Source organism: Oreochromis niloticus, linkage group LG7 (assembly GCF_001858045.2).
Source record: "Oreochromis niloticus isolate F11D_XX linkage group LG7, O_niloticus_UMD_NMBU, whole genome shotgun sequence".
NCBI classification, from domain to species: domain Eukaryota; kingdom Metazoa; phylum Chordata; class Actinopteri; order Cichliformes; family Cichlidae; genus Oreochromis; species Oreochromis niloticus.
In genome coordinates, this window is record NC_031972.2 from 34,382,645 (window position 1) to 34,399,791 (window position 17,147).

The window sequence follows — 17,147 nt, forward strand, 5'->3', positions numbered from 1 at the left end:
ATCTGTAGTCTTGAATTGTTTCACAACAGGTAATATTTCATTTTGAAACCACAATTTCATGGGAATATGAAACGTCAGCATTTGTGCACTAGTATTAGTCTGTGAGTTAATGAAAAAATAAAAAATAATGAACTGTTGATAGTAATAATAATAATAATAATAATAATAATAAGATTCATACTTTTTATTGTTAATGTTTTTTTATAGATTGTTGTAGTTTTGCTCATTTGTGGGTATAATCTTGCTAATTTGCAGTAACATGTTGTGAGCATTAATGCGTGCACTAAAGTAACTTTACTGCATGAATTAATATGTGCAAATAAATAGTTTTGTGCTAATGGATCTGAAGGCAGCGAACAAAAATGACTCAGAGAGGAGAAGCTGTGAGATGGAGAGGAGTGAAGGGAGCAAAAAGGAGGAGGAGGATGATGAAAGTGTGACCTGTTGCAGCTGTTTGCGTTTCAGCGGATGGAAATATTTAATTTAAACTCTGAAAAGGTCATCTGAGGTTCAAAATGATTCAACCTGCTGAGAGCTGACCAGAAAGGTGTTTAACACATCATCAGGGAGGCTGTTACAGACTCTCAGCTGCAGACATGATGGAAGCACCTTCACCTCAAGACTTGGGGATGTTTATTTTTATGTTGCTGAACTTTAAGGTCTAAATCTCGGAGTAAAGCTCTTTAAAGATATTTATTAATGTCTGCGACACTTATGCAAGCATACTCAGGCAGAACAGCTAAGTGTTTGTAGTGCACCCAGACGCCTCCTCAGACCTGTGATGGCCGGACTTTTTGGACGAGTCAGCAGTGAGTTTTTGATTCTCGGTGGCTCTGACAAACATGAGACAGCCCTGATCTCATACTCACTGATTAAGAGGACATTCTTTATTTACATTCTTATTTCTTGATATTTGACCAATGACTCTTCTTGTTTCTCGTGACATCATAACTGGTTGAGGACCAATAGCATAGCTTTCCTATGAGGTATTTGATTTATCTGTTTCTGGCTCAAAGTTTGGGCCTAGTGGTGACCGTTGAGGTTGGCATACTGTATTACAAAGAAACCTGCAGTTCTTATAATGTCCACTAGAGGCACCCACCAAAAGTGAGTCATTCCCCATAGACTCCCAAAGTCAAAGTCAAAGTCAGTTTTATTTGTCAATTTCTTCAGATGTACTTGCCATACAAAGGAATTGAAATTACGTTTCACACTGTCCCATGCATAGACATAGACAACAATAAAGTGCAGATGCACAACATTTAGGTAACATACAGGATATAACACGACAGGACCTAACATATAATAAAGTATTCCACAGTGTGCCCTGGAAAGTAGTATACTAGTCTACTTGAGGTAGTCCCAGGTTGTGGTTGGTAAGTGTTTTTGTTTTAATGCAGCATAAGACTGTAGCAGCAGTAATAGTAATATAAATAATATAAATAGTGCTAAAAAAATACTAAAAATATATAGCAGCAGGTGTGTGCAATTGTAATGCAGAGGTAGTTGTTTCCAGTCAGGAATGTAGAGAGTGTTTCCTTGTTGTGGAGTGTGTGTGTGTGTGTGTGTGTGTGTGTGGGGGGGGGGGGGTAGAGTCCAGTCTGTCTTCCTATAGTTCTGTTGGTGAGCCTGGTAGTGCGGGAGCGGAGACTTCTGTATCTTTTTCCGGAGGGCAGGAGGCTGAACAGACAGTGCGGGGGGTGGGTTGCATCGTTGACAATTGTGATGGCTTTGCGGGTAAGGCGGGTGGTGTAGATGTCTTGCAGGGAGGGGAGTGGTACACCAACTATCCTCTCAGCTGTTCTCACAATGCGTTGTAGAGCTTTCCTGTTATAGTCAGTGCAGCTACCGCCCCACACAGTGATGCAGCTGGAGAGGATGCTTTCAATAGTTCCTCTGTAGAATGTGGTCAGGATGGGTGGTGGAGCACTTGCCCGCTTGAGTTTGCGCAGGAAGTAAAGGCGCTGTTGTGCTTTCTTGGCCAGTGATGCTGTGTTGGTGGTCCAGGAGAGGTCCTCACTGATGTGCACCCCCAGGAACTTGGTGCTGCTCACCCTCTCCACCGCAGCGCCGTCGATGTTCAATGGGGGGTGACAGATGTGGCCTCTCTGGAAGTTGACAATAACCTCCTTGGTCTTGCTAACATTTAGCAGGAGGTTGTCCCATGTTAACATGTCTAGCTTCACACAAAAATAAACGTGTTTACATCCTGGTACAGAAAGCAGCTTCAGTCTCTATAGCTAATTTAATCTCTCATGTCAGCTGGACAGGTGGTTGATTTTTATACAGCTTTTGATTTTTATTAAGGCTTAAATTGATTACAGTAAAGTTGTGTGTGCTCTGATTGGCAGATGCTAGCTGCCTGTTCAGCCTGTTCTCATTCCTGGAGAGTTAATTGATGCCATTTTGTTGGTTTTACCTGGTGACTTTTACCCGGTTACAACATTACGAAGTCATTCTCACGGTTTCATTTTTAAATGGAGAGGGTTACTGATGCAGAGAGGTGTGTTTTAACCCAAACACCAATGAACTCCTGAGCCTAATGAAGTAGTTTTTAGTGTGTAAACCAAAGCGAAAACAGAAAATAGTGAAAACGGAGCTGAACAGGTTACAGTTACTTAGGAAAAACGTGTATTCCTTGGTGGAATGGTGAGTGGTTGCTGGCTGTGTGAAATTGATTGCACAGTGCTGCAAAAAAAGCCTCCTTGCAGTTGCTTTGGTCACTAGCAGATTGCTGTGGTCACCAGTAGATTGCATGGAAGACACTGACCAGCACTTAACAACTACAACTGTACTGACATTGTAACACAAACCGGAAGCTGGAAATCTTCACTTTCAAAGTAAAAGTCATGTTTTAAAGTGCAACCAACATGTTTCAAATGTGCAAACCCCAGTGGCTATCAGTGACCAAAGCAATCGCGGGGAGGTTTGTTGTCCAGCACCCTGTTTGTGACCTACTTTATAGAGACTGCCAGCAAGCACTTGGCAATCAGTTGGGAAATATACATTTTTCCTTAGCAGCTGAATGTTGCCAGAGGGTCGCTAACTGGTTCAGAGACTAGTGTGGCTGGAATCTTACATACAGTCGATGGTTTGGGCTCATTATTTTGCTGCACATTGAATTTTGGACCAATCAGATGCTGCCACCTTGGAACTCTGCAACAGGAAGAATCTAAACTGGAATTCCAACCCCCTCTGCTACTCTTCCTGGAGAATTCTCCGCAGGACTTGGAGCGTAAAACTTTTCCCCTGCTCACTCCTGAACCTGTGCTCACAGATCCGTCAATCCTGGCTGGACACCACACTGTGTTCTGCTGTAGCAGATGAATGATGCTCTCCAGTGGGTGTTAAAGTTTATTTATCAGCTCCACAAACAGAAGCCCATGTGTGTGTGTGTATGTGTGTGTGTGCGTGTGTGTCTGACTTTGTGTCTGTCGGCGTCACTCTGACGCACAGCAGGGTGGAGACCATGTGACATCACTCCTGTGGGGTTAAAGGGCGTCACTCTGACAAAACAGTAACCATAACGACGTGGTTTCACCTCCTGTTTGTGTGTGTGTGTGTGTGTGTGTGTGTGTGTGTGTGTGTGGTTCGGTTTAACACAGCAGAGGTGTGTTTTCAGCTTGAGTCACGTCTGACAGTTTAATTCCTGCCTGATGTCATGAGAGAGTTTGTAACGTCTGACTTTTGCACTCAAATATTCACCGCTTCAGCGCCCGTCACTTAGTGTTTTCCTTTTTAAATACACCCACATTACAGCTGCATTCACACATTCTACACCTGAAAAAAATTAACACTGTAATCTTAAATATTTTCTGCTCTACAATTTCTTAAGTCATGTTCTAACAGTAAAAGGTTTCAATGCTGAAAACATAATTAAATATTTTTTTAAGTGAAGTCAAGCTCTAAAATCACTGAATACTTGAAGATTTTGTCAATTTGTAAAAGCCCAACATGGGATGTGCATTGCAAACCAAATTCAACTGTAAATGCTGTGTAGCGTGGTGAGGTTTACATTAAAGCATTAAAATGTAAATCTAGAATTAGCCTTGAAACATTTAATTCAGACAACAAACAAAAGTTACTGCTGCAGGATCCGCTAAAATTTAATTTGTACTTCATAGTTTCCTAATTTTCACTTGAACCTTTTTAATGTAAAGTGCCTAAAGCCTAACAGGACCTGATTCGCAAACCAGGGGTGATTCTACGTTCAAACTTTTAGGAAGGCTCCGCTCCCAATCATAATGTCATGCATACAGTGGCTTGTAATTAATATTAATGCAATATTCTGTTTGCAAATGTCATCAACCCTTTTCACATTTGCAAACCTCAGTTCAGTTGGATAAACACAACTGGATGACCTAATATAGTGTCTCAGAATAATTCCGAGCAAATAATCAGAGATTTCAGTAATATACACGTTTTAGGGCGGAGCCTTTAGTTATCAAACCCGAGGCAAAGGCTCAGTCATTAAAGAAGTTAAAAACCACTTGTGCCAAAGCAGATGTGAAATAAGCCCAACATTATTTCACTCTCATAATCACATAGATGCAGTCCACCCAATCACTCAGCACTTAAAGGAACATTATTCAGTACAGACACCAGAAAATCACTGTGCCACTCCAAAGTACATGAAGCAAAATGCTAATAGAGTTGTTTTATATTAAGGTTTCTGAATTCATACAAACCCTCCCTGTATTCTGCAGACTCAGCACAGAGCATCATGTACCGCAGAACAGATTTGTAGTTCGTCACATTGATGTAGTGGCAGCCATCCTGGTCAGCCATGTTTCGAGGGAATCCTGTAAAATGATATCATTCATGGAAATATGCTCTGTTTACGATGTTCACTCACTTTTAAAGTGTGGTGAAAGAACACAAACCCTCCATGAAATACATGAAAAACTACTTTTTGAATGGTTTAGAAAATATTTTAACCATTTAAAATAATAAAGCATATCAGAAGGTTAAAATTAGCTAATAATCTCTAGTAATTTAAGTCACATTAGGTAATGCAGTGGTTCCCAAACTTTTTTTTGCCAGGCCCCCCTTTTTTACTTGAAAAATGTTCGCGCCCCCCACCACCTAACCCCCGGCACAAACACATCCTCCAAACACACACACCCATATTTTGTTTACAAACTCCATTGCGGTTTATTTCACACCTCAAACATTTAGTAAACAATTAAGCAAATACAAGTAAACGGCAATAAATTATAGATAGTAATAAAATATACTACTAACTCTTTTACGCTACGTCCACACCTACACGGATATTTTTGAAAACGCAGCTGTTTCTATGCATTTGGGCTTTTTGTCAACACGTAAACGGCGTTGCGATTCACCGAAAACGGAGATTTTTTAAAACTCCTTTTTTGCGTTTACGTGTGGACGAGGATTACAGAGTTTGTCACGCAACGTCAAAGGTATGTGCCTCTTTTCACGTCACGCTGTGCGCCACGTTATTGTTTACATGAGATGGATTGCAGAATGGCAGATAGAGACAAAATACTGTTACTGTTAATCTGACTATCTTCAGGTTTTACACGCTTACATATACACATGCAGTTACTGTCCCTGCATTTAGAAAGGCAGAGGCGTCACGATGTAATTATTTTACGTGTAGTTGTTTTTTTTCCTGTGTAATAATTTTCAACATTGCTGTCAATACATTTTTCAAAAAATGTCTGTCTGTGCAAAATGGGTTTAAACACATAAACAGCTGTGGGATACTGTTTGTCCGTGATTTGAACCAGGGGAACAAATTACGGCAGGATCAGCCTGATATTATTTGTATCCCGCTGTAACTTTACTGCATAAAGAGCTAACATGTCCAAAATGTCAGGAGTAGTTAGTTATTACAAGAAGTGTTTGTGAACTAAAAATCAAGAATGTGGGATACTGTTTGTCCGTGATTTGGAGAGCCCAGCAGGGAAACTAATTTTGCAGGGGAGACCTACCTTGGCACTTGTGCAGGTGAAGCCAAAGGGAAGATATGCTTCACCATATTTTCCTGTCTTTGGCTTGGAAGGAAGTTGGTTTGGAAACATATTTCGCGATGCTTCATCTCCTGCTTTGTGTTTGCTTTGTGTTTGTGTGGGAGCCCTGTCAAAAACTTGTCCACAGTGTTTTCTTTTCATACCGCGCCCCCCCTGCAATGGCTCTGCGCCCCCCCTAGGGGGCGGGCCCCACACTTTGGGAACCTCTGAGGTAATGTTTTTTTTACGCTATTTAGAAAACAAATAAAAATAAGCAGACACTTTAAAATCTCAGTAACGTCCCTGCATTATCAGAACAGTTTCAACTTTTCTGTATTTCAGTTCAAGTTAAATCTGCATCACTGATATGGCGTTAAATTACCTCTTTTATTTTCTTTCTGCCACAGAAACAAAAGTCTGAAGCGGCAACACCTCTGTGTGAGAGACTGTAACATCATGATGTCAACAACACTGGACATAAATCCTGTTTTCTTTACTGTCATCAATAAACAAGTTAGGAAAATATAATACTTGACAATACCAGATAGTAATACTAAGATACACTGTCATTACTACCATTAATATAGTAGTAATTGTATTTTTAAGAGTGCTTCGATGAAATTTGGGGGTACTCTAAACTCGCCTATGTCATGCATGAAACTGACTCCATAAGTGCTTAATTTAAAGAATGAAAGCATGCTGCAGTTTAAATGAATTTGTGTTCTCAAAATGTCTTCATTTCTGCTCTAAATGGCCAAATTAATTGTTTCCAAGTGCTCAGTTTGTCTTCAACAGCAAACATCATAGAGGAATATTAAACAGAGTCAGAGGGAGGGTTAGTTTCTGTTTTCAGAGCCAGTATCAGTTGTATCAGCTGTAATGCAGGGCGATGAGACTGATATTATTAAAATTAACTGAAGGTTCTGCAACTCCATTCTGGACTGTTTAATTCCTCTTTAACCCCCTGATCATAGGTCTCCTGTCCTGGTGCTGGAGGACAGCACAGTTTTAAATAATGAGGTCAGTGCATGAACAGGCCATCTGTGAGCTAAAAGCTCAGGATGCTCTAAAGGCTCAGTTTATCGCAGTTTTTTCCCCACTCTTGGCTCTGTATGATGTCATAAAGAGAGGATGCCCCTAAAATGGTCATCTCAGAAGCCCCACCTACTTCTGTTTAAAAGAGGAAGCCAGTTAGAAGAAAATTGGGGGAGGAGCTTGACCACTTTGTTTCAGGATGAACTGAGTTGTTGCATTAAGAAGGATTATTTTGAACTGTAAATCATACAAAGCCACTCTCATGAATTTCAAAACTAAATGATGGAGATTTAAACACAACCACAAGCTCTGCAGATGAAAACATGAAAAAAAGAAAGACTTTTATTTGTTTTTGTTGTCATTTTCTTTTATACTGAAGGAATAATAGAACAAATAGATGACACATGGACCAAAATTACATAGTTGTCATGTTTGGTCGTGCGTTATTGTGGCAGAAGATCCCGATCACGCTGAGAGGAGAATGGGAATCTGACTCGGCCTGCAGTTTGCTTGTGTGCGAAGCATGGATGTAAATCCATGTGGATACAAATAATGACTCATTAATGTGTCACACTAAGCCTGGTTAATGGTAATCTGAAGGTACAGAAAAATCAACACACACGCACACGCACACGTGTCAGTCAGTCATTTGTTTGGGATTTGTCAGCTTTAATTCAGGAACATTAATCTGAACATATTAAGGCTGCATGGAGTGAGTTGCAGCTTTCTAATCTCCACCTGCAGACTGCTGTCAGAACAGTAAACAGTTCAGCCGCAGCTCCTCGAACGCCAGCTGCACAACGATCGAAGAAAAGCTAAAGCAGCCGAGTGAAGAAGAAAAGTTCCCTGGTGCTGGTTTTCGTGCAGACCAGACAACTGCAATATGATGTGAAGACGTTTCTTCCTTTGTGTACTGTAAAAATGTACTTCTTCGTGTCATGTTTGATTGCGTTTCTGACTCTGATTTTAAGTTTTGGTCCATGTTTCCATGGTGATGTTGAGTTTTGGGGAAATGCTTTTAAGTCTTTAGTTTCTTTCTTTCTTTCTTTCTTTCTTTCTTTCTTTCTTTCTTTCTATGTTAAGGGGCGATCGTGGCTCAAGAGTTGGCAGTTCATCTTGTAATTGGAAGGTTGCCGGTTCGAGCCCCGGCTCCGACAGTCTCGGTCATTGTGTTCTTGGGCAAGACACTTCAGCCGTTGCCTGGTGGTGGTCAGAGGGCCCAGTGGCGCCAGTGTTCGGCAGCCTCGCCTCTGTCAGTGCGCCCCAGGGCAGCTGTGGTTACAATGTAGCTTGCCATCACCTGTGTGTGGATGACTGAATGTAGTGTAAAGCGCTTTGGGCTCCATAGGAACTAAATAAAGCGCTATACAAATACAGGCCATTTAAGTTTTTCTGTTTCGACTGCTTTTTCTTTCTTCTTTTAGTAGACTGATTTTTTTAATTTATTTTTTTTTACTATTATTGAGTGTTTCATTCCTGTTTTTGCTTTATTATTATTCTAGTGATATTTCCTGTCCCAAGAACCAGTTTCAGGAACTAGGCATCAGACCACCAAGCCCTCTGCCTCTGACCACTGGCTGGTCCTCATCGTGCTGGATCCCTTCACACTTTACCCAACTGCTCAACTGCTCCCAGGGGAAATACAAAACCCTCCATGAGGGTCCATGAGGTGATGATTCATGGAAGGGTGCTCCTTTGCTCCTACAAGCCAGCTGAGGTGATTTGGGCATCTGACCAGAGTGCCTCCTTCTGGATGAGGTGTTTCAGGCATCTCCTACCAGGAGGAGATCTCAGGTTAGATCCAGAGTACACCGGAGAGATCATATCTCTCTTCAGGTTTAGGAACACCTCAGCGTCACTCCAGGGGAGCTGCAGAGAGGTGGGTGATGAGAAGGTCTGTAAATCATGCTGAAATAACTTCAGTGACTGAGGCCATAAACAGAAACAGGCAGAAAGCTGTTTACCTGCTGCAATAGCTATCGCCATCTGGTGACCTTCTCATATAATACAGGTTTAACCTCCACCCCATATTACTTTTATTTTTTTTTTTCATCTACATCCATGTTTTGTACTGTCTATGGAAAGGTTTTTGAAATCCACAGGGGCAGGGCCTTGGACCTGCAGTATTTCTAATGGCCTGCAGTGGGCAATGCTTCAGGCTTGCCCACTGCACTACTAGCTATCTTGTTATTGGCCAGCACACTCAATAATAGTACAAAATTCAGTCTACTAAAAAAAATAAAAGCAAAATTCCTGAAATTTTAAACAGAAAAAATAACCCATATGGGTGTCCCTTGGTTTCTCAGATACATCCACTACTGGTTTGTCATGCGTGATTTTAAAATGGACAACATTCATCTCAAGGCGCCAAAGGCATTTCTTCAGTGGCCGTTCCCATCTTTCAAATACAGTCTATAGTTGATGCTGAGTTTTGATCTCAGACCTGTTCAGAGGACATAAGTGAACCAGTTGTTCATTTATTTACCCTGTTTGGTGTGTCTGTGGTGAAGATGAGCTGCTGGCTGTTTTCAGGCTTTTTCTTTAAATATCATTTTCAACCTTGACTGACTTGAGACAGCTCAGTGGGCCAAACAGCTGTGTGATGACCTTTGATGTCCAGCCTTTAAACTCTTCTTAATATCGTGCTTAACATGAAAGCACTCAAAAATGCTGGAAACATGAAGAAAAGCACCAAATTTGGGCTTCAAGGGCCTGAAACTGAAAATTTTCTAAATATGAAGGTAAGATTTTGCATTGTATATAAAAATCAGCTGATTGTGAGAAGGTGGGATGAAATATTTTTTTTTAAACTGTAAGTCTGAATGTAGGGTGACGCTGACTTCCAGTTTGAAGATCAAACACGAGGCATTATTATTTTTAGACGAGCTGCGACAACGACTCTGGATGAAATTAGTTCATGGCTCTGTGAATGTGCATGGCCCCCCCACCACCGCTGCTCGCACAAAGAGTCAGCCCCGCACCACTGGCCTCGTCCTGAACGTGGCTCTGATCAGATCTGATCAGTTTCCGCTCAGCTTGCTCTCCCACAGCGTGAGCACAAAGAGGCAGCGGCAGCATAAATTTCCCTCGCCGTGTTTTTCTCTGTAATTTCATGCAGCAGAGCAGCTGCAGGCCCTTTCTCCCACAACATCCGTCCCTCCCTCCCTCCGCCTGACCGACCAACCACGCCTCCGGTCGCAGCTGAGCAGGTTGCAAGATGAATGACGATGAAGAGGTGTCATTGCAAGATAAATTCCACCGTGATGAGAGTGTTCCAGACAAAAAGTACTTCTTCTGAGTCTGAGTCCACAGAAATGAGGAGAGACTGAGTGAATCACTCCTGCAAAGAGGGTTCAAAGGCAACACTTACACGTTGGGTATTTTGGTCTAATCATTATTACTTTATCGGCAGGAAACATCAGATTTGATCATTTAGAAGACCAAAGCGATTAAGCCTGCACTCACTGAGGCTACTTTATTCTGAAAGTTAAACTATGCATGAAAATCAAACATCAGCATTTGCGGATTAAACAGAAAGCCAACATGGAAACACCAAAACCTGCAGTTCCTCTAGCGCAGGGGTGTCAAACTCCAGGCCTCAAGGACCGATGTCCTGCAGGTTTTAGATGTCACCCTGGGTCAGCACACCTGAATCAAATGATTAGTTCATTACCAGGCCTCTGGAGAACTTCAAGACATGCTGAGGAGGTAATTTAGCAATTTAAATCTGAATCAAGGACACATCTAAAACCTTTAGATGTGTCCTTGAAAAACTAGCTTCCCTCCATGACTGTGCAGTGGGTGAACTTTTTTGTGTATGACTCACCTGCCTGGTGAGCCAGTGGGTAGCAGCAGTAGCTGCTAGCTGTCTGCTAGGCTTCACCAATCACAGGACTGTGTTTGTGGTGCTGGAGCCTCTAAGAGCATTTCTAATGCAATCAACTGCAGTCAATTGTACTGACAGACCATCCAAAAAGTCAGGGCTGCAGTTTCAATGAGTTAAATTTTAGGATTTTACCTATCTGCGCTTGTTACTGAACCCTGATCAGCTGCTATCTTCATCGTTACAGTCTGTGACAGTACCTTTCCAACCAAGCTTAACTCCACACTGTCATTCAAATACATTCACTTCTGGCTTCATAAAAACCCTACGGCACATGACCAAAAATTGGAAGTCAGGAATCAGTCTGTGATACTATCGTGGCTATGTCCATCTTCTGTATACAGTTTGTGGACAAAAGTTCTTAGACCTGCTGGAGCTCGATGCTGTGACGATCCTGTACTGATGTTTGGAGCGCTACAGTTTTTGTGCCATCAGAGAGCAGCTACATGGCTCGGTCCTTGATGTTGTACACCTGTGATAATGGGACTGAAACCTAAATATCTAAGATTAAAATGATATTATATAATCTTATGATAATAATATTATCATATTATATTATATAATATGATAATAATATTTTCCAAAATCTAGAAGAAAAAAAATGTAAATGCAGATTTTTTTTTTTTTGGCTCTTAAAAAAGACACACATAGTTAGACCTAATCCAGGTGTGATTAACCTGTGGTCTCCAGCTGTTCTGTGTGGTTTTGACAGAATGTAGATAAATATCATAACCAGGGTTATTTGCACAAACACAGGTTGGGCTCAGAGTGGACTATGCATGCTTTCTCCACATCATGGCTGATCTTTTGTTATTAAATATATCTGCATTTGGATTTGGCTCTATAATTTCATAAACACAAAAAAACATGCTCTTATTTTAATGAAAATGCAAAGTTTAAAGCACTAGCTGATCATAAGTGGCCCACAGCAGAGTACTCACATGTGCTAAAAGGTTTATTATGCACATCTATCAGTAATGTTGTTCAGATTATTTCAGTTTAATAGGCTGCTTTAAGGTTCTCCTGATAGCCTGCTGGCAGAGAGAGTACACCTGTAGGGACTGAAAAGGACTTTCACTGCAGCTGTTTCTCTGAGAGTGCACTGACTCATGAATGAGGAGCACATTAATAGTTTTATTTTTTGAATGTGACCTCTTATGCCTGATTAAATGCAGAAATGTTCACTTGAGGAATAATGAAGCTTGTAGAAAGTGTGTGTAACCTCCCTCTGATCCTCCCTCGCCTTGTTTCCTGCTGGTAGGAGGCCCTGCGGTCCTCGCCCCGTCCTCCTGGTTCCTAATACACCCCTGCCTCTGCCGGTCGCCTCTGAGCGGCCTCTGGTGGTTCGCTGCCTTGCTCCGGGACGCTCCGGTTCGACTCCTGTTTTACTCCTCACAGGAGTCTCCAGCCGGTGCTTGGCTCAACTGCGAGGATTTATTTGGTGTCTGCAGATTGATCACACTGGTTTGTATTTAACCTACTTAGGCAGAGAGCGAGCGCGCTAAGCTGAGCCCCCTGCAGGATTTAACATTTCCAACTGTCAGGACGAATTAACCGGCACTAATACCGCTTTCATCCCTCGCTGGGTTCCTTAGTGCAGTGACTCACGGCTCTGTAACGCCGAGCAGGAGGATGTTGGAGCGTTTCTGAGAGTGATTCTTTTAAACATCCATGTTGATTAGACTCTGATCTGCTCCTGGGGGTTTTGAGAAGAAGAAAAAAAAGCACGAGGGTTTGATTTGTAAAACAATTATTGAGCAAAAACTATTATTAGCTTGATCTTTGGTACTGAATGCATCCCTGGGTGGAAGCCTCCTGTTTTTAAATGTTCAAGAAGAGGTTTTATATTTTTGTGCATGTAAGATGAATTGCTATTGTGCACAGAACGCATTTGATTAAAGTTCTTCTTATGTTTTCTAATTAGTTGTTCACAGCAGTGCCAAAGCTTTGAAGAAATTAAGTAAGTTTGTCCACTGACTTAACAACTGTTCAAAAAAAGCTTTTAGACTTTAGAACTTTATACCAAGCAAAGTAGCACATTCAGATCTACAAGAAGACTGCCAAACTCATCCCACAGCAGCACAAAATGTGTGGAAACACACCTTTACATCGTAAACTATCACTCGGTTGAATTTTGTGTACATGGATCCTTGTCAGTATTCTTTTTTTAAATAATTTCCTCATATTTTGATCATTTTTTCCTTGGAGGCTTGCCACTGGGGGAACACCATGAGAAAGGAGCTGTTGTTTCCATGAAATCGGTTTAACTCCCTGATGAAGGCCGAAACAAACTGCTTTTTAGGTTACGTGTGATCATGCCGTGAGAAGAAAAGGCATTTTAAATCAAATTTAAAAAGAGAACGTCTTGGACTTCTTTGATAGTTTAGATTATTTGCACCTGTTCCAAAGAGAACTTCAGACAAGAACATACTGAATCCAGGAGGCACTCCATCTCAAAAACTGTACAACATGCTAGCTGCAAGGCTCGCCAATCTTGAAATGCCTTTGGCCAGTTATTTGGGGTGTTCATTTGAAGCGTTAATAAAGTAACATTGTTTAAAATGGACATAAAAACTTGCATTCATAGACTCCCTGATTACAAATGCATCTCTGCTGGTTTATGATCAACTTCTCCTTTTTTTTTTCTTTGGCTTTTAAACCAAACTGAGTTCTGGTTTCTTTTTACTTACAGTCCTGTGGAAACTCATTGCTTCCATAGAAATTAAGAGAATAAGCAGGTGCTGATAATCAATTCATTTGATTAAAGGATTGCCAGCAGGTGTGAGCACCTCTATTTAAAAGCAGACATTTTGGGATTTTGCAGGTCTAGAAATCTCAGCTGTCTGTCAACAGAAGGTAAAATCATCAGCAGCAATGATCTTAATGAAGCAATAACTCTGGGAAGGTTTATAAAGGCCATCTCCAAATAATCTGCAGTCTACAGTTAGAAAGATTCACAAGTGGACAGCATCAAAGCAAGCTGCCAATCTCGTCCCAGCAAATTCGCCCCAAAATATGACTCAAACTCTACAGGCCTCAGTTAGTATGTTAAAAGGTGAAGTTCATGACAGTGCATGACACGTTTGTTTGGAATGGTTTCCCGTAGAAAGAGCCGGCCAAAATTCCTTCACAGTCATGTGAGAGACTGATGCAGTCATACAGAAAAGTCTACAAACTGCTGAATGATCAGATGGACTCAGTTTTTGACAGGCTCTACACAAACGTATTTTTGCATGTAACCATTAATGATGACGCAAGCAGTGGATATAAACTTTGTCCAGGACTACAAGCAGAGAGAAACTCCATAATGTTTGTTTTCATGCGTATAATCATCTGGTCCACATGTTTGGAGGATAAATCATCCAATTCTCAGTAATTGTGGCGCTAACTTCATTTTCCAGGCATCAGATTGATGTGAAACGAAGGCTTGTTTTAATTTGAAAAGGCTTTATGATGTTAAATATTTATGAGGACAAATTTAAAAGGATTGAACACTGAGGATTTTAGTCTTTCTGCATCTTTAATCACATTTTGAATCTCACTCTTGTTCTTTGGGTTATTCTGGGTTGCTTTTCACATGTTTATTGTGCTCTGGAGGATTAAAGGTTAACTCGAGTCTCCCCCCACAGGCCAGAGACATGCAGCGGGGGAAAACTTTAAGATTAAAAAACAAAATTAAACATTAAAAGCATGTTTAATTACAGTCCTCCCCCCACACACACATACACACCACCAGCAGCACCACCACCTTATTTTCCTCAAACTGTTTAAAATTTAAATAAGCCTCTCTCTCTGTTCCAAATCCAAGAAAGGGGGTAAAAAAAAACCAAAAAAAAAAAAAAAAACCCACCTCCATGAATTATAGATGAGCGTGAAGAGGATTAATTATAGCGCAGTAAAACCTGTAGCTAATGTGCCGCGTTCAGACCGACACTAATGCTAATGACAGAGACAAACCTCACATCTCCCCACAGAGGGAAGAGGATCTGCTCGTGTTCCTCTGCAGAATCAGTGACTCTCACACTGACCTTCACCTTATCCATCACCAAACGCATTATCAGCATTAGTCCACTTTATGTCCTCATGTGGAGCGACACTGAGCCCCCAAAATGTCCTGTTAAATATGGCAAAACTTTAAGGGATGATTCTCATCCTTCAGCTTGAAACCCTTCATAGTATCTCGAGTGTCTTATGATTTGATATAAAAAGAACCCTGTTTATAGGTATCTACATTTAAAATGTCATGGAACAATATAAAACTTATAGTAAAGGAATGAGGCTTAAAGAAAAAGTGCTTTAAAGTATTTTAAAGTGGAGCTTTTCTTCATCTAACTCCTGTTCCAGTGGTGGATGTTCATCTAAGACATGTCCACAGTTTTAAATAATGAGGTCAAAGTAAGAGCAAGTAATCCCTGTGAGCCCAAAGCTCAGGCTTCAGGCAGTCTCTTCAATTCTTGGCTCTGTACGAGCTCTCTCAAAGACAAGATATACATCTCAGGCACACCTCAAGCCCCACCCACAATCTCGTCTTTTACTTTTGTTAAGGCAAGCAGCCAATCACAACAAAATTGCCTTAAAGGGGGAGGAACTACAACTGTTTGTTTCAGGTAGAGAATGAACTGAGGGGTCACACCTCGGCCCAGGATAAGAAAAAGAAGGATAATTTTGAGCTGGGAATCATGCAAAGCTATCCAAGTGGAGTCCAAGTAGTAGTTCTTCAGATCTGTAGCTCATGTTACAAAGAATGACCTGAAATAAATTAATAAATGATCATTTTTAAATAATTACAATTAATAAATTAATGTTGCATGATCGTAGGATCTTTACAAGATAAAGCGCCTGGAGGCAACTGTTGTTGCGCTCTTGCACTATTTAAATAAAACTGAACTGAATTGAAATTGAATACAATAATGAGAAAGTACCTGCAAACGAAAACAAAAAACAATGAGAAAAATAATAAAAAGACGAAAGCTTACAAAATGAACACCAGGTTTTGTTAAAGAAGACTTGAAACTAGTGACAGAGACCATAAACTCACCAGGGAATGTTTACTGATGTTATAAATCATGAGAAAAGTACTTTCATTTACCCATAGACTTCAATAGAATCTGACTCTTTTTTTAAAGTCTTTGCTGGCCATGTGAAACAGTTTTGAGGCATTTCGACATTGGCATTATTTAAAAAACAAAAAACTGGACAGGTTTGAGACCGAATAACTCTGCACTGCACTGAGGAGGGGACAGTCCTCTTTCCACCATCCTACTTTAGCTTCCTCATTTCTTGCAGTGGACTGGTGCTGCCTATTCCCCACAGTAAAAGGAAAGACAAGACTTCAAGCCATCTTTCTTCATCACATTGACCTCCAACAAAACCCAAAATGTTCACACATAAACTCACAAATATATATATATTTTTTAAGCAGAACTGATCTATCGGTGTGTTTCACAGTGCAGAACTGAGCGTGAGCGTGTGATTAACCAGCAACACACTGCCAGCCCACAAACAGCATCCATATGAATGTGTGTGTGTGTTTCTGTAAGCTTCAAGCAGTGTAGCCGCGAGGAAAAGGCAGCTGTCTAAATGCATCGACACACACTGCTGTGAAGAATACACACACACACACACACACACACACACACACACACACACACACACACACACACACACACACACACACACACACACACACACACACACACACACACACACACACAGAGCATATTAAATCTTCTTAGTGGTTTAATGAGGGTTAATGAACAGAATATTTTTGACTGGTTCAGCTGCTTTCGCCATTTTCTCATCTGTTTCCATGGCTTCACTTTAGTTTTATTTTTCATCTAAATCCATCCGTCTATCCAGCCATCTATATGCCTGCAATTCTTCAAATATGGACTAGAAAAGTCCACACAAAAGTGATTAAAATCTCATATTATTGAGATTTCGGGTCAAAATATGCTCAGTTAGCCAAAATGCTAACATTAAAACTTTAAAATGTGGAGTCCAGAATGAAAGAGTGATATTATCATGGATATATCCATCTAATATTTCTGGCAGGCAAATTAGGGTAAAAACTGTATTGGGTTATTTCAGGGAAATGTGTCTTCCTTTGCAAACTCATTGTCACACGATGTCTAACTTTGGCCAAAACATTAACGTTGATTCCAAAACTGATGGTTAATGTTCTGGTGACCGTGTCATTATTTTGCAGTCTACGGTTGTATGATCACGATCACTGATTTGGGATTTTGTTG

At 40.8% G+C, this 17,147-nt stretch overlaps 1 long non-coding RNA gene across 1 annotated transcript; it reads left to right on the forward strand.

Annotated features, from left to right (window-relative positions):
• The first annotated feature begins 10,677 nt into the window (after positions 1–10,677).
• On the forward strand, positions 10,678–12,816 carry LOC109202852 (uncharacterized). Its single transcript, XR_002062815.2, has 2 exons — positions 10,678–10,721; positions 12,158–12,816. It is a non-coding gene; the product is annotated as an uncharacterized LOC109202852 (long non-coding RNA).
• Positions 12,817–17,147: the final 4,331 nt, after the last annotated feature.